This window comes from Lynx canadensis, chromosome E2, assembly GCF_007474595.2.
Source record: "Lynx canadensis isolate LIC74 chromosome E2, mLynCan4.pri.v2, whole genome shotgun sequence".
Taxonomy (NCBI): Eukaryota; Metazoa; Chordata; class Mammalia; order Carnivora; family Felidae; genus Lynx; species Lynx canadensis.
Genome location: NC_044317.1, coordinates 18709648 through 18735518, shown reverse-complemented (window position 1 = coordinate 18735518; position 25871 = coordinate 18709648). Strand labels below are relative to the sequence as shown.

Below are 25871 nucleotides of genomic sequence, written 5' to 3'. Positions count from 1 at the left end.
GAGGTCAGTTCTCCGTTCCCTTATATCCTCTCATGGGTTTCATTCCTATGTAAGTCAAGCAAGCCTTCTGTATCACTCCCAATGGCATATAAACACAATCAAGAACTCTATCATGTTTTAAAACATCTCCTCCCTTGACCCATTACCTTCCATTTATCCCTAAATTTCTTTGCTCCCTTCACAACAAAACTTCTCATCTTGCTTATGTGTGCTATCTCTATTCCCTTACTTTTCCATTCACTCTTCAAACTCATTCTAGTGAGATCTGCATCTGTTGATTTACCAACATGAATCAAGCCAGTCACCATTGATATTCTCCAGTGACTTCCAAGGTGACCAGATCCAACAGCCATGTCTCCTGGCCCAAGCTGACCTCTCAGCAGCAGTAGGCAACAGTTGACCACTCCTCCCTACCCTAAACCTTCTCTGCCCTTGGGTTCCAAACTCAACAGTCTTGTGGATTTCTTTCTTGCCTTCCTGGCTGCTCCCTCTCATTCTCCTTCATTACCCTACCTATTTCTAAGTGCTGGAGTGTCTAGGATCTGGCCTTGGAATTTCTCTTCATTCTCCTCTCCAAGTCAGAGGCCATACACTGACAGCCCACACGAATGGTTTAATCAAGCTTATGCATTTTAAAAACATCTGATTTAGTTGCTAACATCTAAATATCTGAAGATTTACATTACAAAAATCTAGATTTCTGCCCCCCCCCTTTTTTTTAATGTTTATTTTTGAGAGACCGAGCTTGAGCAGGTAAGGGGCAGAGAGAGCAGGAGACACAGAATCCAAAACAAGCTCCAGGCTCGGAGCTGCCAGCACAAAAGCCCAATGCGAGGCTAAAACTCACGAACCGCCAAGATCATGACTTGAGCCAAAGTCAGACGCTTATTCGACTGTACCACACAGGCGCCCGTCTGATTTCCTTTTTCAGAAACACCCAGAAAAATCTGTCAATATTGGGCTGGCATCCTCATAATGAAACAATCTGCTGAATAGCGCAGAAGCTGTCTTCTTGATGCTGGGTCTGCTTGTTATCCGTGATATCGAAAGTAAGGGAGTTCAGAATACAGTCCTCAGTCAGTTCCCATCAGTACCAAAGGCTCTCCTCCCTGAGCCACCAGAACATCCTCCAGTCTGTGATAGGTGAACTTCATCATTGCAAGTTGGGTAAAGTCCGCAGGTGCATCCTAGGGAGGGGGAGGGGCGACCGCACTGTGAGGGGCTTAAAGGCGCCACCCACACAGAATTTCACTCTCAAGCAAGGGCAACAAGTGCACGTTTTAAAAATACAGCATTATATAGCGCCGAGTAAGAAAACCCTTTTGGCCAAAGACTGCTATGGTCGTGTAAAAAGCATCAAATTTGGTCTTCTGCTGGCCTTTCCGGCTTAAGGGGCCTGGTGACACCAAGAAGCCCTTGTCCTCTTGCACCCGGTTTTAGGAGGCCCTCTCCTAAGGGCGGAGAGATCTCTTAAAAGCCGCTAGGCAAGGATACGCCTTCCCGCCCTCATTCGTGGACACTGTACTGTTCTGATGAGCTGGGAGTGCATGGGGGCCAGTCCGGCCTCACTCGGTGGCTGGCGGCGGTGGGGCGCTGGGAGAGAGGGGCCGGCCCGGCTAGGGCGGAGATTGGGGCGGGGCCCGGCCCAAGAACCGCCTCAACCCCACCGCCTAGCCCCGCGCGCGCTTCCTCCAAACACCCTCTCTCGCACCCTCCCACTCCCACCCCCTTTACGTATTCAGGAAGGGAGACTGCGGCTGGGGAACCAGGTCAAGAGAGCCCGGGATCCTGTACCGCCCAGAGGCGGCGGCGGCCTCCGCCCAGGAAGCCCCACCCAGCAGGAGCCCGGACGTAGCGGCGCCCGCAGAGTCCACGCGCGACCGGGCGAGGGCGCGGGAGGGCGCCTGCGGCGTGACGCGACTCGCGGCGCGTCCCGTGACGCCATCGCGCCCGCTTTTGAAAGTTGGCGCCCGGGGCCGCCTCCCATGCTGCCCTGCGCCAACCCCTCCCCTCACCTTTCCTCCCCCGCCCTCCACTCGTCGCCTGGCCGGCCCCCCCACCCGTCCCTTCCCTTATCAGCACCCGCGGCCCCGGCAGCGCCGACGCAGGCGCACTGCACCGCGCCGCCGCCATTTTGTGTCCGAGCCTGTGGAGCGATTAAACCGTGCGCGGAGCTGCTTCTTTGGCGGCAGCTGCGGCGGCGGTAGCCGGTGCGGGTGCGCGGAGCTGTCCGGGGACGCCGGGTGGCCGGAGCGGTGGAGCGGCGGCGGAGCGGGCGCTGCAGGGGGTGTGGCGCGGAGGTAAGGGGGCCCGGGGTGGAGGAGGTTTCGCGGGCCGCCTCTAGGTGTCACGATGGGGCCGCTCCGGTCGGCGCTGGCTGCAGCCCGGCGCCAGCGCCGCCGCCGGGGGGTGTTTGTCTCCCTCTACCGTCCCTGCTGCGGCGCGGCCGCCGCCATTGCCCGGCGCCGCCGCGGCCCGGCCGGCCCCCCCCCCCCCCACACACACACCCGCCCGCTAGGCCTCCCTCCTGGCGGCGCGCTAGGCCTCTGGCGGCGGCGGCAGCAACAGAGGCCCGCGCGCCGGCGACTCCATTTTCCTTCCTTTGTCTCTGCCCTCGAGGCCGGCTCTTGGCCCGACTGGTTGCCCGGCCGCGGCCCGCCCTCTGCCCTCCGCCCCTCCCGCGGCGGGTGGCCTCAGACGAGAGGCGATCTCCGCATCCCGGCTCCCGCGCCCGCCTTGCTCGAGGGTCCCGACCCACTGTCGCTGCGCGCGCGCGCGCGCAGCCCGGTGTCCGGGTAGTATGAGTGTCGGGCCCTGGCCGACGCCTCTCTGCCTGCCCCTCCTCCAGCCTGCCCGGTCCCCGGAACCTACCCCGGCCGCTCTGCGAGCGTACCCCTGCCGCTCGGCTGCTCTGCGGTCGCTCCCAGTCCGCGCGCCGCCGCCTCTGGTCTCCGTCTCCGCCGAGTGGCGCAGGCGGCGCTGCTGCGGCTGCGAGCAGAGAGACCCCAGAGCTGCCGAGAGCTCCCTCTGCAAGGCTGGCTGAGCTGCTAGCGCCTCGACGCTGCCTGAGCGGGCGGGGGGACGCGCGCTCGCCGCCCCCGCCGGCCCCGGCTGCGCCCCCAAACTCGCGCCCCAGCTCCTCGCTGGACCTGACTGGTGCGGCCCCACACAGTGGGCGGAAGAGACTCGAGTTCCGCACCGAGTCGTTTTCCTACAGCCAGGGTCGGACTCCTCTTGTAATGATAGCCTGACTTTGTGCGCTAAGAGATCTCAAAGGGATCGAAACTTCATTTCATTCTGATCTCAAGTGACGTGACAAATTCCTGAATTCGGGATTATGGGCTTGTTGAATTGGTTTAGGCGACCCTTGAGTTTCCCTCCCGCTTTAAAATGCCCTGACACTGAGTTAGTACAGTATTTAGTACCTGATGCTTTAGGGCTAGGCGAAGGCACTTCTGCCCCGGGATTGTGCAACCTGATCTAAAGCTCCAGTAGGGCAGAATGAATTTATTCTTGACTCCACTGGTAATTTGCCCATACGCTGAAATATGAGGGTTGATGTTGTAATTGAATCCTGGGTCGCTAGCTGCAGTTGGTTTATAAATATCTACGCCTAATGTAACTACTCTTTAGTAGCTGACTTCCTGTAGCCCAGAGTTCAGCGTTAAGTAAACATTCGCATAAGTAGTCTTCAAGCTTGGAGTTTAAATCAAGTAAGAAAGTTAAAAATCTAAGTTCCCTATAGGCGGCAAAAGAAGTTAAACAGGACATGTATATTAAGTTTACTGCCCTCAGCTGTCTTAAGTCATTAAAAAGCTTCCTGCTGAATTGTCAGAGTTATCTCTTTTTCCCTTTTCCTCAAGTATTCTAGTACTTTAATATAGTATCGTGCAGCAGCAGTTGATACATTAACTCGGGTTGCTTTGGAGAGAGGGAAATCTTGATTAACTTTTTTTTTAAGACTATGTTAAATTTATGAGGAAATTAAAACAGGCTGGCACTAAACAAAGTTGTTGGGTCTGCTCAACCTGTAGGATTTTGCAGCAATCTGCATCTACAGTAGTCTTTCAACATCCCTTTTTCAAATTCTACAAAATGTCCCTTTTCCCCCCTCCTACAGTAAAAGTAAAATTGCACTAACAAATACAGTAGTATTGATGAAGTGCAGGTTTGGTAATAGAACCATGCTTAATTGTTTAATAAATTAGTCTATGTAGGTTTTTTTTGCATTTGTGAGATTTTCCACATTGTGGATGGCAGGTGGTCTGTTTTACTTATAAAAATAATCTCTACACAGGTTAAAAATTAAAATCCAAAAGATCTATATTGGGCCAGGAATAAAATTTGTTTTCCCTGGTTAGTGTTATGCTCCACAAAACCATGTTTGTTTCTTCTTCGTTTAGTTCTGCCATATGCAGTCATCAGCCTCTTAGTCTTCCATGTTATTTATGCTCTTTTAGTGGTGTAGACTCCACAGAGTTGCTGTCCTTTGAGATTTCCTATATGCCAGGATTCATACTTTGTTTTTCTTGGAAAATGAAATCTACAGAGAATGAATTGAGGATATAAGGTTACCCAAAGGAGCTTATAACTTAAATCAATAACATGAAGAAGATTACAACAGGAATGTTTGCCCACTTAAGAAAATATTTAAGAGGAATTGTGAAAGTCATCCTTAGGGGTCTATTTAACCAACATAAGAAAATTTAGAAGTTGTAAAAGTCATTCTTAAGACTAAACTTAAGACTAAACTTAAGAGGTTTAAGATATAGCTTTAAAGAACGCACAAAAATGAGGAACTTCTTTGGGTGGCTTAGGGAGTTCTTTGGGAGTGCAGGGGCCACCTGCGGCTGACTAGGGCCCCAAGGGAGAGTCCTGTGGCAGAGCCTTTCACAGTGGTGTCTGCTGGCAAAAACTCCACCTCTAGAAACTGTTTTTTTGCTACTGGCATCAAATTCACTCCCCATCATGTATAGCTTCCATTTCATTTTTTTTAAACCAGAGACTTAGTTGATCATCTGTTTACCTTACTGACCTGTCTCAGTCCCGGATGACTTCAGGCTCTTTGGCCAAAAATTAGGTCCCTCTTCAAACAACTAAAATTTGTCATAATTTAATACTTTGAGAAAGAGCATACAGGTTTGGAAAGAACAATAATGGCAAATAATGCATAACCTTGAAGACCCTGGTTTGCAGTTGGATGTGTGGATTTGGCGTACCATGTTTGTTTTTCTAAACATTAAACTTTCTCTAGTCACCATCTTCAGATCTTCACTGGCAGGTCTGCATTTTCTTAGTGATTAATATTTCAGTGCAAAGATGGGACATTGCTTATAGACTGCTAATGTATGCATTGAGAATAGTGATTTTTCTCTACTTGGTGTTCATTTTTAGTTACCTCTAGAATGTTCAGGTATATAAAATCTCCTCCCTTTGAGGCATGCTAGTAACACTATATGGACTCTAATACAAAAGTGTTTCTTGGACTAGATATGCTAATCGTCTTTTCAAGATGTAAATTGCCTCTCAAGAGAGAAGACTTTTCTTTAGCTTCTAAGAAAGTATTATATTAGCTTAGTTTTGTGAGCTTTAGTTAATTATGAGATAGATTCCTTTGTAGTTGTACCTTATATGCCAAATTCCTTGGAAACTCTTAATTCAGATTTAGCACTTCCATTTCACTTGGAAGTTTCTTTTCTTTTTTCCTTTGGAAGTAAGTTCCACTCTACTATTACCTAAAGCTTAAAACTTGACAATTCATATATTTGTAATTTGGGGATAAAATTATCAGGTAACAAAAAAAGTATTTCATTGCTGTGCTTCTAGGAATTTCAAGACAGTGAAAGCCCTTCCTTCCTGAAGATAAGGAAATAATACTGTTAAAGGACTATTAATTACTACATCTATAAGAATTAATTTTTTTGTCAGCTCAAATATATATACGTGTGCCATTATTTCCCTGCAAGGTCATAATGGGGTATTTTTTTTAAAAGATTTTATTATTTTTTTCAGTAATCTGAAGGTACTATTTTTTCAGTAGTCTGTTGGGTGTAGACTCAACATGGGGCTCAAACCTACAACCCCAAGATCAAGTCTCATGCTCCACCAACTGAGCCAGCTAAGCACCCCAATGGTGCTATTTTGATAACCACAGATCTTTAGTCCTTTATATATTTAGCAAATATATAAAGAAATAAGTGTTTTATTACGGTTTGGTAGAATTTATGGAATGCCTCATTTAGTAATGTGATGTATCAGAACCAGTATATTGTTTTTTAACCAATTTTGTCAGCTTTTATCTTGCCCTCAATTTGCTTTTCATATTATATGTGCAGTTGTGTGTATTTGGTGTTCATAAAATGATTTATGTTTCTGTTTTAGAATGGTCACAGATCTGGAGCCAAAGACCAAGATGCACTAGTGGACAGGTTGCTGACCAGGGGCTTGAGAGCTGGGTTCTGTGTTCTCTCCTGAAACTGACTTTGCAGCCACGGAGAGGTAAATACTCTTTCCATTTCTTGGTCTTGAAGATGGGAGTAATAAATCCTTTCTGGGGTTGGAGGATTTGCTATATTGTTCTTGGGTATAGAAGATGCAGGACAGTGAATAATTGAGGGCATACATGTTTTATAGTCAGAGTCCTCAGTTTGAAACTCTGCACTGGCATATACTAGCTGGGTGACACTGAGCACGTTACTTAACTTCTCTACTCCTATGGTCCCCATTTGTGAGAGAACAACACCAATTACAGAGACTAGGCTCTAGGTTGGTGAGAATGTGTATAAAGCATTAAGTACCATTCTGAGCATGTACATAGACCCCAGGAAATAGTTGTTTTTCTGCAGAAACCCTTGGAACGTATATTTTGGTTATTGACAAATGACGTCAAGAGTCCATGGCCTGTGGCAATTTGAAATTTTGATGAGCAATAGATGGAATCCTATTTTTTTGGAAATGGATCCTAGATAAAAGTTGTCTTAATTAATTTGAATTAGCCTAGTTGATGACCCATTTTTGTATCAGTATTATATTCATTATCAGTAACATTTTGAAACATTTTAAGGGGTCACTTAAAATTTACTGTAGCCTACAATTTTTGCTATAAAATATAATGGACATTATAGGGAACTTGGAACAGGCCTCATAAATATTGACATCTACTAGGCTTTGGAATCTCATAAACAACAAAGCAGGGTTCTGGGTAGGAAAATTATCTCTTCTCAGGCTATTAGAATACACATCCTTCTTGTCCCTTAGAAAATGTGAAAATAATTTAATTGTACTTGTGTAACAGCAAAGGGGAAAGGTGGGGAGTTATAAATGCTGACATTAGATAAGCTTATGTGAATGAATCATATAAGTGACTACTAAGATTTTTCTTACAAGGTGTGTTGGAGCAAATAGAGAGGAGGAAGGGAACAGGAATGAAAACTCTACTATTCAAATCTATTTTCCATGAGCAGCTTAGTACATTGATAGGTGGGAAGGACAAGGTCTGTGTGCTAGGATTTTGTCACTCAAGAAATAATTTGTGCCCTGCAGGTTTTTTTAAGGAGTATTGACACAGAGTACATATTAATGAACTCCTGAAAAGAAAAACAATACTGATTTAAAAAGCTGTTGAGAAAACTAGCCTTAAGAGTTTGGGGAATGGGGTTGTAGGAACGTGTTGGTCACTTTTAAGTATTATGGCAATTTAATTGTTTAGATCCCTGTTTCTCAAACTGGGATATGAATACCCTTAGGGTACAAAGTGGTATGATTCCGGGGTACTTGAAGCCACAAGATAAGCATGACCCATCTTCTTGGAGCTTCAATTGTGCTCATTGAGGGGGCGGTGAGTTAAGTAATTTGACTGGTAAGTAATTTTTAAATTTTTACATTAAAGCAAATACATATTTTAGGATCAGAATGGGAACTCTGTATAAACTGTTGAAGAGAACCCAGGTTTTCAGTAAAGTGGGTCATGAGTCCCTAGGGAATAAGAATCATCCTTTGTATAGGTACTACAGTGGAAACATTTGAGAAGCAATAGTTCTGAGCTATGGAACAGCTCTGTCATCCAGCTCCTTACTTTGTTCCCTGTAGCATCCTATTGTGGAATATAGACATTAAATTGTATTAAATCGGTGCTTGTTTGCTTGCATGCATGTTTCTACAGGTGCCCAACATGCACAAGAGCTCTACACCAATTGGTAGACAGTTCTAGATGGCGGACCAAGTCAGAAATACTGTCATTAAGACCATTCCAATGACCTAATTATAATTAAAAAAAAAAAAAAAATTTTTTTTTTTAAACAATGAACAGACTCAGGTCTGAAACTGTAAAATGGGGTGTTCGATTGGTTCAGTCCATAGAGCACGAGACTCTTGATCTCAGCAGGAACTCTTAATGAGTTCAAGCCCCACATTGGGCATGGAGCCTACTTTGTAAAAGGCCACACATCATTTGGGGTGCCTGGGTGGCTCAGTCAGTTGAGTTTTTGACTCTTGATTTCAGTTCAGGTCATGATCCCAGGGTCATGGGATCAAGCCCCATGTCAGGCTCCACACTGAGTGTGGATTTTGCTTGGGATTCTCTCTGTCTTCTGCCCCTCTCCCCTGCTTACACATGTGCTGTCTCTCAAAAAGAAATTTTTTTTTAACTGTAAAATAAATTCTACAAAACAAGATTTTGAAAGCAAATGTCCTATTAACTCCAGCATAATTAACAATTTATACTGATTTGTTACCTCCCCATTCAAGTTAAATATTGAGAGTCTTAATAATATGTCTAAATCTTAAGCTTGTAGACCTTGTGATTCCTAAAACAGTTATTTAGAAGTGTCTTTTTTAGTATTACCTATTGTTACTAGTGTATTGCTCTTAATATAAGTGGCACGTAAGAAATACATTTTCTATACTGACAATATCTGCTGTTTGAATACAAGTTTTATATTTGAACCTAATTTGTTCTAGATATCATGGAGTGTGAATTTCTCTGAAATGATTTGAATTGGATCAACCTGAATATTTGGATGTACTCTAAATATTTGTAGTATTTGTTGAATACTTGTATTCATTCCATTCTTTGAACACTTGCCTTTCTACTTTGTGCCAGGCACTGTGTTACATACTAGGGATTTGAATCCCCAGGGATTTCTTAAATAAGAAAAAGATTGTTTTTCTGAGAGTCTTGAGTATAGGGAAGAGATTAAGTGTTGTTTGTGCTCTGGTAAAAGTGTGTTCAGGATGCAGAGAGGGTAGTCTGTTACAGGAGTTGGTGAAAGATTTTGAGAAAGGCTTTCTGGAGGAGAGACCTTGATCTAGGTATATCAAGAAATTCAGAAGCAGTATAAATTCGATTTTAATCCCATTAGGGCACCAAGGTTTAGTCACTGCAGCTTAATAGCTATGTAGCCTTGGGCAAGTCCATCAAGGGTGACTTCCTTGTGCCTTCCTTTCCTCGTTGGTAAAATGATGTATCTACCTTGTTATAGGCTATGGCAGTTAGATGAAGTATTGTTAGGGGGAAACCCATGTATTTGTAACGGTAATGTGCTATATAGAAGTAAAGTGATAATCTGTAGACATTAGAATAGTGGGTCAATGTATATATTTTGCATTAAGCTATAGTGATGACCACCAGACTATACAGAAGTTAAGTGAATCAAGTAAATTGGGACTTTGTGGATGAGAAAATGACATTAATCAAAATCTCTTGAGCAGCAGAGAAATGGATGAGTAAACAGGGCCATACCCCATGTGGGAGTGAAGTTTGACAACCACAAAAAGAAACTAATTGGGAAGACTCTTAGCCAGCAAAATGTCTATGAATTTTTTTTTAATATCGTTCCAAAAAAAGAAATTGTTATGGAATAAAAGTAAAGAAAACCAAAAACATGGCACATAGCAAGAACTTAGTGTGTAATTGAATGAATACCCCAGGAAAAAGACAAAACAGACATGAAAACACTGGTCAAAATAAAATAAAGAACTAGTAGTGCAAGGGTGGTTAAGTTTGGAGTAACTTTTTCTAGCTTTTCTAGTTTGTATAATATTTTGTAATGCAAATAAATTTTTCCCTTTTTTTTTTTTTAAATAAAGTAGAATTACCAAAATTTGGGACTAACCATATTCAACAATAGAGGACTGATTAAATTGTGAATGTCTATATATTAGAATGTCATGAAACCATTATATTATGTATAGTAATACATTGAAATGGAGAGATTTGAGACCTGTTACATAAAGCAAATTATCAAATGTATGTCCAAAGGTATGTGTGTATATATAGGGAGGAGACTATAGATATAAACTGGAATGTTTATATAAAACCAATAGAGGGGCACCTCGGTGGCTCAGTCAGTTGAGTGTCCGTCCGGCTCTTGATTTTGGCGCAGGTGATGATCCCAGGATTGTGGGATCAGCATGGATTCTCAGCTTAAGATTCTCACTCTCTCTCCCCTCTCCCCCATCCCCCCTTTGCCCTTCTTCCCCACTCCATTTCTTTCTCTCTCTCAAAAAAAAAAAAAACTATAGATTTATATTCTAGATTATCTGAGTTTTCTTCTGTTTGTATTGTATAATTAAAAAAAAATTTTTTTTTTAAATTTTTTTTTTTTTCAACGTTTATTTATTTTTGGGACAGAGAGAGACAGAGCATGAACGGGGGAGGGGCAGAGAGAGAGGGAGACACAGAATCGGAAACAGGCTCCAGGCTCTGAGCCATCAGCCCAGAGCCTGACGCGGGGCTCGAACTCACGGACCGCGAGATCGTGACCTGGCTGAAGTCGGACGCTCAACCGACTGCGCCACCCAGGCGCCCCAAAAAAAAATTTTTAATGTATTTATTTTTGAGAGGCAGAGAGAGACCAAGCACAAGTGGGGGAGGGGCAGAGAGAGAATGAGACCCAGAGTCTGAAGCAGTCTCCAGGCTCCAAGTTGTCAGCACAGAGCCTGACACAGGGCTCGAACTCACAAACTGTGAGATCATGACCTGAACCAAAGTCAGACTCTCAACCAACTGAGCCACTCAGGTGCCCCTGTATTGTATAATTTTGAAAGGAATCCAGTATAGTAGGAAATAGGACTGAAGCTTTCTGATAAATATAATGAGATAATAAAAGTAGTTTTTGTCTAGTTTACTCTGGCAGTGAAGTCTAGACTTCTTGGGTGGATTTGGGGTGTCTTGGGTAACCAGTCATTTAAGCGTCCAACTCTTGATTTCGGCTCAGGTCATGATCTCAAGGTTCATGGATTTGAGCCCCATGTCGTGCTCTGCGCCAGTGGTACAGGGCTTGCTTGGAATCCTCTTTCCCACTCTGCCCTCCCGTGTGCACATGCTTGCCCGCCCTCTCTCTCAAAACTTCAGACTTCTTGGGTGGATTCAAAGCCTTGCTAGGACACTGTCGGAGAAGTGCAGGCATGAGGGAGAGAAGGCAGGAGGGGGAGGGTACTGGCAGCCATGTATCTGCCCAAGTGTAGAAGGAATTGATATTACAGAGGCAATTCTTAGAACTTTGCTCACATTTGGCCTTAATCTGTTTTTGTATCATCCGAGTAGCATTTAGTTTCATTCTTTGGAAGAGTCTAATAATTGTAGAACTATATTAGATCCTAAAGAAGTAGCCCTCTTATTTTTTTTCCACAGAGATAAACACTATTAACAGTTTGGTATATTCCTTTTGGGTTTTTTCCCTGCACTTTTGTAATTGGACATGCACAGGAAATAATACAGTTTTAAAGACAAAATGTAACGGTGCTATACAAGTATTTTGTAACTACCACATTAAATACAAACACGTGGGGAGAGATATATCAAACAATACAAACTGGTAATAATGAAAAATAATTTCTTCCCACTTCTGATCCCTCAGTTTTCTTCTCCACAGGTAATAAATATTACCAGTTTTTCATACATCCTTCCAGAGAAAATTCTATTCATGTATTAACATATGTGTTTGTGTATCCTTCCTAAAAAACAGATGACAGCACACTATACACATAGTGTGGATATTTGAGTTTTTTTTAATCTTGATGTTAGATAAAGATGTTACAATATTTTTCTTGCCTACACCTCTTTGGGCACTTGTACTAGTGTATTTATACAATGACTTTGTAGGAGTTTAATTGTTTATATATTCCTAGAAGAGGGAATGGCATGTACAAAGGTCCAGAGGCAGGAGGAGAGAAGCCTAAAATGTTCTGGCTACTAAAAGCAGTTTAATATGATTAGAGCAGAGTGTATGAGGCTAGATGCAGATCTGCTGATAGGGCCCTAAAGGACCCTGTAGGCCAGGTGAAAGAGTTTAGATTTGAGCTTACAAGTTTTCCCATGGGAGGTTTCAGAAGGGAAGTCTCCTTGCTGATGATGAATTTCCATTTTATTTAAAAAAATTTTTTTAACGTTTATTCATGTTTGAGAGCCAGACAGAATGTGAATGGGGGAGGGGCAGAGAGAGAGGGAGACACAGAATCTGAAACAGGCTGCAGGCTCTGAGCTATCAGCACAGAGCCGGACATGGGGCTCAAACTCACGGACTGCGAGATCATGACCTGAGCTGAAGTCAGATGCTTAACCAACTGAGCCACCCAAGCACCCCATGAATTTCCATTTTAAAATTCTGGCCAATGTGTGAAAAATGGGTGGTAAGGGAGCAAGAAGGGAAACAGGGAAACTCGTTCAGAGGCCATTGCATCAGTCCAGGCGAGATACAATACCCACCGGACTTAAGGTAGGGGATCTCACCAGGAATGCTATTTGTATAGTTTTGTTTCATTTTATTAAACTAAGTTGGGGGGCACCTGGTTGGTTCAGTCGGTTAAGTGTCTGACTTCATCTCGGGTCATGATCTCACGGTTCATGAGTTTGAGCCCTGCATCGGGCTCTGTGCTGACAGTGTGGAGCCTGCTGGGGATTCTCTCTCTGCCCCTCCCCTGAATTCTCTTTCTCTCTCTCTTAAAATAAATAAACTTAAAAGAAAATAAAAAACTAAGTTGGAAAAGTTGGAATCCTGTTCTGCATCCTCCTTTGTAATCTTACTTCATGTTGTATGTTATGCACATTTTCCCATTAGATACCCTATGTTACTTTAAATTACTAAGAATGTACTTTCTTATTGCTGGATGTTAAGTTTTGTAACCTGTTCCTTTGGACACCAGTGTCTTTTTAACCCTAGCTTTTTGTTTCTAATACTTTATCCCCCCTCATCCCCATTGTTTGAATTATTTGTAATATAAGAGTAAGTCGACTTTGACTAAGAGCCAAATTATACATAGATTTTGAGATGTCTGTAATAACTATTCAGAGTCCTGTTTTCATTCTGAACTGTTCTCAGTAGTAGATATTTGCCAATTTAATGACTTCTAGGTAAGTGTTCATCTTAGCTAATGGCTAAATAGTATCCTATCAAGTATATAACTATGGCTTTAAGCATTTTTCACACTAAAATTAAAGAAATAGAGTGTCTTATTTTGTAGGAGGGTGGATGATAACAGTAGTTTCCCCAACAAGAAAGGTGGCAACAGAATCCTAAAATGTCCTAGATTGGGAGGGCTTTTGAAAAGCAGATGTCTTGATACTCTGTGTGCAAGGAGTGTGTGGGGAGTTACACAGATAGTGATTGTACCTTCACTTTGAGCAGACTGTCTAGTATAAAAAACATATCCTAATGGAGGGAGGAAAGAACCAGTCTGGTAGGTTTGTGTCTAATGTTTGTGGTGTTTTCGCCTGACACAGAGATACCTCATCAAATTTCATCGACTTCAGATATAAATGCCACTCAGTAGAGCGGTGTGCCTTAGCCATCTTAATCTAAATAGATTTTAGAGACTTCTGCCTAATTCTTGGTTACAGACAAGTGGACTGCAAAGCTAGGAAGTTACCTTTTGCTCCATCCTTTTGTACAGCCTTGATGGATGCAGTTAAAATTTCCATCTGATTTCTATAGCTGGGAAGTGGGGATACTTGTTCCCTTCTTACCTACAGGGATGAATTTAATAACCTAAAAAAAAGTGTAGAATGTTAAAGCCAGAGGAAATTTTAAGTCATCTGGCAATCCCCTCATTTTACAGATAAGAAACCTAAGAGGCAAAGTGATATACCTGAGGTCATAGATGTAGGACAAATGCATCTGCCTTTTTTATTCTTCCCCATACTGGCTCTGAATAGTTTATGGGTTTCACAGAATATCCTGCTGCATTTGGTTCTGTAGCTAATTATTTGGTATATATTCATTAAATTTTTTTTTGTTTATTTCTTTTTGAGAGAGAGACAGAGCACAAGCAGGGGAGGGTCAGAGAGAGATGGAGACACAGAATCCACAGCAGGCTCCAGGCTCTGAGCTGTCAGCACAGAACCCTATGTGGGTCTCTAACTCAAAAACTGTGAGATCATGACCCAAGCTGAAGTTGGACGCCTAACCGACTGAGCCACCCAGACTCCCCTATATGTATTCATTTTTTTAGATCTCTTTTGACAGAAATATATATCAGTGTATATCTATAGAAAAACAGCATGAAAACTATACATCATTACTGCACTTGAGTATAGTATACCTGTGCACTGGCACACATTAGGTTTTCAGTATGTGTTTGTCAGATTTTATTTATTTTTTTTGGTCACCAACTTTAAAGGTTGTCCATGTAAACAGTGCGTTGTTAGGCTCTGGCTGTCGCTAAAGTTAAAGGTCTAGTACCACCACTGTTCAGATTTTGAGCTTATTTCTCTCTTTTAACTCAGAACCTTTTCAGAGTCCTTCAGTAGTTTCCCTGTGGTAAAAACAGACCATGGTTTGAGGCCAGGGTTGGTTAGTACGTAGTTTTAGTATTGTCTAGTTGGACCACTGAAAGTTCTAAATTGTTTCAGCCCACTACTTTTTATTTCTTTATAAATTCTGATATAACAAAACTCTGGCATAGCATGGTCATTATCATATAAAGCAGATATAAGATATTTTACATTCCCAGAGGTATGATACATAACTATTGTATAATAATAGAGGGTACCCTAATTGTTTTCAGTGTGGTGCTCAAGCTCAAGAACTGCAAGATCATGACCTGATCTGAAACCAAGAGTCAGTCACTTAACCAACTGAGCCACCTAGGTGCTCCATGTGTCTTCCTTTTTCTTTTTCTTTTTCTTTTTTTTTTTTTTTTTTTTAGTGTTTGTTTATTTTTAGAGAGAGTGTGTGCAGGAGAGGAGCGGAAGATGGAGATTCCCAAGCAGGCTCCTTGCTGCCAGTACACAGCCCAACTTGGGGCTCGATCTCCATGAGATCGTGATCTGAGATCAAGAGTATGGTCACTTAACTGACTAAGCCACCCAGGCGTCCCTGTTTTATTTGTATCTTTATCTTTCCACTCCTATTTAGAATATTTGATTTCTGGGGCGCCTGGGTGGCTCAGTCGGTTAAGCGTCCGACTTCAGCTCGGGTCACGATCTCTTGGTCCGTGAGTTCGAGCCCCGCGTCGGGCTCTGGGCTGATGGCTCAGAGCTTGGAGCCTGCTTCGGATTCTGTGTCTCCCTCTCTCTTCTGCCCCTCCCCCGTTCATGCTCTGTCTCTCTCTGTCTCAAAAAAAAAAAAAAACGAAAAAAAATAGAATATTTGATTTCGGCTCAGGTGATGATCCCAGGGTCGTGGGATTGAGCTTCATGTTGGGCTCACACTGAGCATGGATCTTGCTTGGGATTCTCTGTCTCTCTTTGCCCCTCTCCCCTGGACACACATGCACGTGCGCTCAGTTGGTCTCTCTCTCTCTCTCTCTCTCTCAAAATTTTTTGTTGTGAATGTATATTGAGACTAAAATATAGTGACTTGGTTACCTCTTTGAGGTAAATTTTATTTATAATTTTTTTTTTCCTGACCACTTGTTAGACAAGGTCTTTTGCTCCTTCTCTCCTTGTCATGTCTTTTGGGTATTCATAAATGTGTAATCCCCCTCCCCCATTTCTTGGTTAACCTATTGCCTAGATTTCCTTCTTTCCTGTATTTGTTTCCGTATTTTTAAGGAGCAATCAAGTTGACAGATTATTTGTTTTCATGATTAATATTAGTTTAGAGTAACATTTTGTTTTGTTTAAACTTCTGTATGTCTGTATTCCTATACATATGTATCCTTTGTGGTTTTTCAGATTTCTTTTGTTCTATCTATTGAATAGCACTTTAACTATTTTCCATATTTCATGCTATTATACTACTTACTCACTAAGGATATCTTACTCTTTTTTTTTTTTAAGTTTATTTTTATTTATTCTGAGAAAGAGAACAAGCTGGAGGGGGGAGAGAGAGGGAGGGACAGAGGATCCAAAGCAGGCTCTGCATTGACAGCAGAAAGCACAGTGTGGGGCTCAAACTCACAAACCACGAGATCATGACCTGAGCCAAAGTTAGACACTTAACTGACTGAGCCACCCAGATGCCCCTGTCTTTTTTTTTTTTTAAATATAAGTATTACTTGAACTTTGTTCAGAGATCTCCTATTGCCATTTATTATCATTATTATGCCTTTGGTATAGGTATGCATTGTTGAATTTAAGGTGTTGGCTTCTGATTTAATATTGACCCTATATAAGACCCTGTTTATCAAATAAAAATTGTCTTGGTTCTAAGTAGCCTTCATGAGTGAGTACTGGGTTACAGAAACACTCAAACGTTGGCCACATGGTCACTGAAACACACTGCAAAACCATGAGTTCAGTCTTACCATGTTTTTCCACTTCTCTTTTTACTTTTTTCCTTCTGTCATGTGTTGAGCTTGTCCATACCATCTAGAGAGATATTTTGGTATTGATGCTACCCATGGTAGAGGTAAAACGTTAAGATTTCCATCTTGGGTGATACATTTCCATTATTGTTTATATGGACATCATACTAGTTTTGAGGTAGGCTTTATACATTTTATTTAAATAAATAAACAAAACAATTCTAAAGAATGAACCAAAAATTCTCATAGTAGAAAACAGTGGTATTTGAGTAGCTTGGATTTATGTAGACCTGTATTTAGCGTAGATAAGTATTGTATTCTACGTCAGTCACTTCAAAACCAAGGTCAACAGAGATTTTATATCAGAATCACCTGGGAACCTTTTGGAATAAGGTCTCTTCCACCCTATACCTACTGAATCAGAATCTCCGGGATCTATGTATTTAAAAGTTTATCAGGTGATCCTGATACCATCCAGGTTTGGGAATTACTGTTCAGGTAGAATGTGCACCAAAATCCATAGATGTGCCTGTTAGATGTTGTATAAATTCTATACTGTGTTTGTATAACATTTCTTTTTATAACATACTTATTTATTCACAGTAATAGACTTGCCATAGATCCTACCTTTCTCATATTCCCAGCAACGAAAGACTGTAGGACTGCTCCAAAGAGAGTGTAACTCTGAGCTGCTTTTAGGTATTTGGGCCTGGAGCAGAACAAAGAGAGATCTGGTGGTTCCTGACATAGTCACCCTTGGGAGCATGAGGAGAAGTGAAGCATTAAGTTGTTGTATGCTAGCAAAAGTATCTTTCAGGCTATAGAAAGCAAAGAGGGACAGCATGTGCTTGGGAGGCAACCCTTCAGTACAATGGCACTAGAATGTTGACTCCCAGATAAACTTTGTCTTCTATTTTGTTGGGTAAATATTCAGTAAGTGAAATAAACAGGCTACCCTTACTGAGGAACTAGAACATGGCTTCTGAAACCACGTCACAATAATAAATTTGAGATTATTTAGTATAGTTCCACTCAGTTATGTTGAATTTTTTGCAGAAAATTTGTCTAATTCCATACATAAGTTTCTTCCCACATAAAATTTCCTCTTTTAGAGTTCCTCTCTACTGTAGTTTGCCTGTCAAGTTTCATCTCATCCTTTAGGATCCAGCTTTAGCAGTTCCTCTTCTTGGACCCATCTCTTACCCACTTAAACCATCCTTTGTGTCAGGCTGGTAGGAAGCATGTTAACCCCTGTTACAGCACCCATCACGTTACAGTGGACCCTTGAACAACATGGAGTTAGCGACTTCAGCGCCCCTCAATCTCCCAACCTCCAACTTGAATATCCGAGTATAACTTTTAACTTCCAAAGAACTTAACTACCAACAGCCTACTGTTGAACAGAAGCCTCATTGATAACCTAGTCGATTACACACGTGTTTTGTATGTTGCATATATTATTTACTGTATTCTTATAATCATGGGAACTTGGGATTATTATTTCTTGCGAAGGGTGTATAGATAGTCTTCATATGTGCTCCAGGAAATAAGGGGTTTTTAGCAGTCAGTTTTCCCTTGTAAAGGACAGTATATATTAAAAAGTTGTGGTAGCTTTGGGGCGTCTGGGTGGCTCAGTTGGTTAAGTGTCTGACTTATGATCTCATGGTTCGTGAGTTCGAGCCCCACGTCAGGCTCTGTGCTGACAGCTCAGAGCCTAGAGCCTGCTTCTGCTTCCGATTCTGTGTGTGTGTGTGTGTGTGTGTGTGTGTGTGTGTGTGTGTGTGTGTCTTTCTTTCTCTTACTGCCCCTTCCCCACTCTGTCTCTCCAAAAAAATGAATAAGCGTTAAAAAAAAAAAATTAAAAGATGTGGTAGCTTTGTTTATGAAATAGACTACTAGGGGCACCTGGGTGGCTCAGTCGGTTAAGTGTCTGACTGTTGATTTCGGCTTAGGTCATAATCTCATGGTTCGTGGGTTCGAGCCCCATGTTGGGCTCTGTGCTGACGGTATGGAGCCTACTTGAGATTCTGTCTCTCCCTGTCTCTCTGCCCCTCCCCACTGTCTCCAAACAAATAATCTTTAAAAAATAAATAGGGATGCCTGGGTGGTTCAGTCAGTTAAACTTCTGACTTTGGCTTGGGTCATGATCTCACGGTTCCTGATTTCGAGCTTTGCGTCAGGCTCTCTGCTGTTAGTATGGAGCTCACTTCAGATTCTCTGGCCCTCTCTCTCTGTCTCTACCCTTTCCCCACTTGGTCTCTCTCTTTCAAAAATAAATAAACATTTAAAGAAAAAAGAAAATAGACTACTAGAAATCATTCTTCTCCACTGTCTTATTCTTAGTGTGCATGTATTCTTAGCGTATTTTTTTTAATGTTTTTTATTTAGTTTTGAGAGAGAGAGAGACCAGAGTGTGAGTGAGGGAGGGGCAGAGAGTAGGGGAGACACAGAATCCGAAGCAGGCTCCAGGCTCTGAGCTGTCAGCACAGAGCCTGATGGAGGGCTTGAACCCATAAACCGTGACATCATGACCTGAGCCGAAGCCAGATGCTTAACCAACTGAGCCACCCAGGCACCCCTTGTGTGTATATTTTATAATAACTGAACTCTCCAAAGGACTGAACTTTGCATTGGTGAGTGTGGAAGGTTATTTTGGTTGATTTCCTTTGGGAAGTACCTGACACATTGACTGTACAACCATGTAATCTAGGTGGTAATTTACTAAATTTTACTGTCCTCAGAATTAGCGCACAGTTAGCCTTTTTAAAAAAATTTTTTTCACATAGAACATATTTATTGAGCACATACAGTGTATGACACGAGTGCATTTTTATCTATGTATCTATCAAAGCTCTGTGCCCAGCATAGGGCTTGAGCTCACGACTCATGCTCTGCTGACTGAGCCGGCCAGGTGCCCCTATCCTTTATTTTTATGTGGCAGGATTGTTTAACCTATAGTTGTGTCGTTAGGACTTTTTATTGACGCAAACATAGCAATAAAGGAAACAAATTCATGGAGCATCTAGGTGGTTAAGCGTCTGACTCTTGGTTTCAGCTCAGGTCATGATCTCAGTTCATGGGTTTGAACCCTGCGTTGGATTCTGTGCTGACAGCACAGAGCCTGCTTGGGATCTTGGGATCTTCTCTCTCTCTCCCTCCCTCTCTGTCTCTCTCTCAAAATAAATAAAATTTAAAAAATAAAATAAAGGAAATAAATTCACATATTTAAGCTTTCACTTAGCATATGATATTTTGTTTTTCCGTATTCCTTTCCTGCTCTTGTGTGCAGGAACCATTTATATGTTTCATGTGACAGTAACATTGACATTGAGTGTCTGCTGTTTACCTAATACTGTTTTGTATTTATTGCTGTAGAGGATACAGAAGTAAAAGGCATAGTTATAGTTCCTCCCCTCAACAAGCTAATAGTCTATTTGAGGTATAGACATAGAAAAGTATACTACAGTGAAAACCAAACAAACATGAAGTCAGTTTGCACTTGAGAAGATGTGATTTAGGGGATCACTTGAGCTGGGAGGGTACAAGACAGTAAGCAGTTATTTAGAAGATGCCCAGGAGGTGAGGTTGAGTGGGTGGAAAGGATGGGAACAAACTTCTGGGAGCCAAGCTAAAAGGTATGGAATTGAGGGCAACCTGGTTGGCTCAGTCAGTAGAGCATGCACCTCTTGATGTCGGGGTCTTGAGTTCGAGCTGCACATTGGGCACAGAGATTGCTTTTAAAAAGCAGGGAGAAGGGCACCTGGGTGGCCCAGTTGGTTAAGCATCCGATTTTGGCTTAGGTCATGATCCCACAGTTAGTGGGTTCAAGACTCGCTTCAGGCTTTGTGCGGACAGCTCAGAGCCTGAAGTTTGCTTCAGATTCTGTGTCTCCCTCACTCTCTGCCCCTCCCCCACTCACGTGCACGCGTGTGCGCGCGCTCTCTCTCTCTCTCTCTCTCTCTCTCTCTCAAATAAATAAATGGAAGAGTTTGGAGTTGATGCGGTAAACCTCAACCACAGTGAGTTTTTGCACCAAATTTCAGAAAGGAAGATTTCATTGGGCAGGAATATGCTGGACACACCTAATGAGGGACACCAGCCTGGGAAGCTTGTTGTGTTCCTTTTTGGCTCTTTTTCTGTTTGTTTCCTAGAGTTGGTCAGTCTCCAGGTTTTGTCCATTGGTTGCTACCTTCATTCTACAGAAATTCAGTAGTTTATCAGACATTTTAGTGGGGAACATTTATGTAAGGTCTGTGATTAGAATTCTAGGAAACTGGGAGGTTATATATTTGTTCAGCTAACATGTATTCATTACCCTCTGGGGTGGAGGATACAGAGGAGCACAGGACCCAGGCTATGTGTGTACATTGTTCTGTTTCATCTTTATGACAGCCTATGAAGTGGATGACCCTTCATAGGGCTATTATTGTCCCTTTTTGAACAAAAGGAAACCGAGGCACAGACGGGTAGTATCTCTCACTCCATATCAACTGCTAGTTAAGTAAAAGAACCAGAATTGGAATGAAGTTTTCTGGCTGAAGGACCTGAGCTCTTAATAATTATTCTATTCTGCTTCTTCTGACACTCCCTCCCCCCGCCCCATCCGTGTCCTTTTTAAATATGGAATGAGCATTTCCCTCATGTTAAGTGTTATATTGAAACACGATTTTTAATGTCTGTATAGTATTCCACTTGGTGGATATATCATTTACCAAGTTTTAATTACTCCCCTCCGGATGTATTAGAGTTGTTTATAACTATTCACTTTGATTAATAATATCCTTGAAATCTTGATGTTCATCTCTGATTATTTGGGTATAAAATGAAGTGTAGTTACTTTTTTGAGACAGAGCATGCGCACATGCCAGTGGGGGAGGGAGAGAGAGAGAACCTTAAGCAGGCATGCCTAGTGCAACATGGGGCTCGATCTCAGGACCTTGAGATCATGACCTGAGCTGAAATCAAGAGTCAGATGCCTAAGCCATCTGAGCCACCCAGGCACCCCCACAATTTGAATATTTTGAAAATTCTTGATCCATATCACCATTTACCTTGCTAATTTCAAAGCACCTTGCTTTAAGACAGCTGTAGCAGTTTAATAGAGGTAGCATGCTGTCGCATTATTTTAAATTTCCTTTTTTGTTTTAGTGTTGAGGTTTGGTTTCTTTTTTTTTTTCATCTGCCATTTGTATTTCTTTGAGTCATGTATTTGTGTCCTTTGCCCAGCTTTTTTCTTTTGGTGTTCATCTTTTTCTTTTTTTTTAATTTTTTTTTTTTTCAACGTTTATTTATTTTTGGGACAGAGAGAGACAGAGCATGAACAGGGGAGGGGCAGAGAGAGAGGGAGACACAGAATCGGAAACAGGCTCCAGGCTCCGAGCCATCAGCCCAGAGCCCGACGCGGGGCTCGAACTCACGGACCGCGAGATCGTGACCTGGCTGAAGTCGGACGCTTAACCGACTGCGCCACCCAGGCACCCCGTGTTCATCTTTTTCTTACACATTTTACAATCATACGATAAGGATGTTAGTCCTTTGTCACATTTGCTGCAAACAATTTTCTTGTTGGCTGTTTTCTTTTTAATTTTGTTCAGTGTTTTGTCATAAGAAATTTTTTACTTTAAGGTTGTTAAAATTTCAGTAATCTTACTCTGGTGTCTCCTATTATTTCTGTGTCTAAGCACAAAGCCTTCCTCATGGGTCAGAAGGCTATCACCTATATCTTTTTTCAAGGTGAGGGCTTTTAAGTGTGTGTTGGGGGGGGGCAGTTAATGTCTCCTTAACTCTTACAATGACATTATATTCCAGATGGATTAAAAATATAACTCAAGGGGACCTTGGGGGCTCAGTCAGTTAAGCATCTGACTTTAGCTGTCAGGTCATGCTCTCACAGTTCATGAGTTCAAGCCCTGCATGGGGCTCTGTGCTGACAGCTCAGAGCCTGGAGCCTGCTTTGGATTTTGTGTTTCCCTTTTCTTTCTGCCCTTCCCCCGTGCGCACGCGTACACATACTCTCTCAAAATAAACATTTTTTAAAAATTAAAAAAACATATAGCTCAATATTTTCCAAATAGTTTAATAGCTTTTTGGTACCTTTTATGAAGTAATCCTTTTCTCCCCACTAATTTTTAAAATGACAACTTTTTATATTCTAGGGTTTGTTTCTGGATTCTTCTGTTTAAATTTTTTTTTAGGGGCGCCTGGGTGGCGCAGTCGGTTAAGCGTCCGACTTCAGCCAGGTCACGATCTCGCGGTCCGTGAGTTCGAGCCCCGCGTCGGGCTCTGGGCTGATGGCTCAGAGCCTGGAGCCTGTTTCAGATTCTGTGTCTCCCTCTCTCTCTGACCCTCCCCCATTCATGCTCTGTCTCTCTCTGTCCCAAAAATAAATAAACGTTGAAAAAAAAAATAAAATAAATTTTTTTTTAATATTTATTTATTTTTGAGAGAGAGAGCGTGAGCAGGGGTGGGGCAGAGAGTGAAGGAGACAAAAAATCTGAAGCAGGCTCCAGGCCCTGAGCTGTCAGCACAGAGCCCAATGCAGGGCTTGAACTCACAAGCCATGAGATCATTACCTGAGCTGAAGTTGGACACTTAACCGACTGAGCCACCTAGGTGCCCCAATCCTCTCTTCTGTTTAAATTGATTGGTTGTGATAGTGATAGTATACATCATATTAATTATTGTGACTTTATAATATGTCAATATTTGGAAATAGAAGGTTGCCTTCATTTTTTTGGAAATTTTATTGCTATCATTATTTTTCAGACACTTTGAAAATGACTTTATATAAAGTAGAAAGAATTAACAGCTTTATGATGTTTGGCTTTTCTGATCATGGATATAGGCAGTAGTGTCCCTGTTCAGTGAGGTCTTTTATGCTTCTTAGAACCAAGGGGTTTTTTTTGTTTGTTTGGGGTTTTTTGTTTTGTTTTGGTTTTTGGTTTTGTTTGTTTGTTTTGCCTCTTGGAAGATTTTTATAATCTTCAAATAGGTTTGCACATTTTTAGTTGAAGTTATTTCTATTTTGATATATTTTAAGAATGGTAAGATTCCCTATATTTCTATATTTTTGTGTTTTCTATTACATATGTATACACATACACACATCTACATATATAAGTTGTATAGTTGTAAGTTTTAAGTTTATTTATTTTTGAGAGAGAGCGTGCATGAGCGGGGATGGGGGGGGGGCAGACAGAGGGAGAGAGAATCTCAAGCAGGCTCCATGCTATCAGTGCAGAGTCTGACATAGGGCTCAAACTCAGGAACCGAGAGATTATGACCTGAGCTGAAATCGAGTCAGATGCTTAACCACCTGAGCCACCCATGTACCCCTGGTTTAAAGCCCATCTTATTCTACAATTTGACGAACTGTACAGAAAATATAAATGATAAATGATACAAAGTCAAAACCCTAGAAAATACAACTTGGAATAGGAAGTTATTATTATATAGCTTGAGAGGAAAAAAATTGAACAAGGTGTGGCCCAACTAAAAAAAATGGTAACTCATGATCCTGTAACATAGGTCTCAACAATGAAAGAAAAAAAATCCTTAATTGAAGAAGACCTTTCCAAGTGTGTAACTTGAAAATTTCTGCCACGTATCCTTTAGTATAAGCCAAGGGCATAATGCCAAAACAAAACTTGGTGAAAGCAGTTCTGTAGGGATAAGACCATGTGACCCAAATATACACAGCTTTTTTTCTGATGGTCTGGCATAAATCTGGGATAAAGCCTAGAATAGAATGCTGAATTCCACTGAGGGGTCAAGTCAGATAAGGACAGAAAAGTCTCCTTTGGATTTGCCAATTAAGGGGCATTGCTAGGCTTAGAGCAGTTCAGTAGAGAATTGAGGAACAGACCAGACTGGTGAACCAAGGCATGGAAGAGAAAAGAGTGGAGACAGTGTGGGGTTGACCATGGAAGGAATACAGAAATGTCAGGTGCTAAATTGTCAAGTGGGTTAAAGGAAGTTTTAAGATGGGGAAGATTTGAGCAACATAGAGCAGGTAGAGAAGACACTGAGGCAAGAGGGCGAGGGCTGATCCAGTAGGCTCCCAAGGTTGCAGGCCAGGCTGGTGGTTAGTTAGGAGCATGGCCAGACCTCAGGGGCCTCTGTTAGAGGCTAGGCTTCCACATCCTCCCACTCACCCAGTCAACAAGAGCAGGGACGTGCTCAGGTGCCAGTTTTCCTCTCTGCCAACCCCAACACTCACAGGTGCCAGAATCACCCTGCCACAGTCTGAGGGAACCTCCTCCTGCCCCACCCTCTACCCACAAGTTGGTCGAATGATGTTTAAGAAATGTTTCTGGGGTGCCTGGCTGGCTCGGTCAGTAGAGATACAACTTTTGATCTCAAGGTCATGAGTTCAAGCCCCACGTTGGGAGTAGAGTTTACTTTAAAAAATTAAATAAATACATACACCAAAAGTTATTGTTTAAAATAAAATAAATGTCCCTAAGCTTTACTTTGTCATGAAGATGACAGAATACAAAATGTCTTCAGAAGACTAACCCACTTTGTAAGTTCAGAAGACAAGTTCTTCAGAAGACTAACCCACTTTGTAAGCTCCTCTTTTGGTTAGTGATGCATTAGGGACTGGAGTACAGGTTTCCTTATTCCTTCTCAAGTGCCATCGAATTGAAGGTGATAGCCAAACATCACTGGGCAAGAGCTCTCGTAGGCAGTGAAAAAATTAGAGAATTGCAAATGTGGGTTTGAAAGACCTCTGTGGAGACAGCTGAAGTAAAAAGGCTGGCGAACGGGGTGCCTGGGTGGCACAGTCGGTTAAGCGTCCGACTTCAGCCAGGTCACGATCTCGCGGTCCGGGAGTTCGAGCCCCGCGTCGGGCTCTGGGCTGATGGCTCAGAGCCTGGAGCCTGTTTCCGATTCTGTGTCTCCCTCTCTCTCTGCCCCTCCCCCGTTCGTGCTCTGTCTCTCTGTGTCCCAAAAATAAATAAACGTAGAAAAAAAAATTTAAAAAAGGCTGGCGAATAGTGTGGCTACAGAGAAAAGAACAGAGCCTTGATATGCTCAGAGACAAAGGAAGAGAGGGACCTAGGAAAGACAGAACCAAGGGAGAAAAGAGGTTAATGAAGGAGGAATACAAGTTTTATACTGTCAGATGCCAGAGAAACTGAGATTGAAGGTAAGGGGAAGGCCTTTGGGTTGGTTGCTCTGGT

At 42.3% G+C, this 25871-nt stretch overlaps 1 protein-coding gene across 4 annotated transcripts in view; it reads left to right on the top strand.

Annotated features, from left to right (window-relative positions):
- Positions 1-2118: 2118 nt before the first annotated feature.
- CTCF (CCCTC-binding factor) overlaps positions 2119-25871 on the top strand; it is a 47682-nt gene continuing 23929 nt past the window's right edge. For 3 of the 4 annotated variants that reach the window (XM_030298477.1, XM_030298474.1, XM_030298475.1), the window contains exons 1-3: positions 2119-2300; positions 6382-6498; positions 7746-7858. The gene's annotated coding sequence lies outside the window, so the exon portion shown is untranslated. The remainder of the gene's footprint in view (positions 2301-6381; positions 6499-7745; positions 7859-25871) is intronic. The other variant, XM_030298476.1, reaches the window with a different exon arrangement.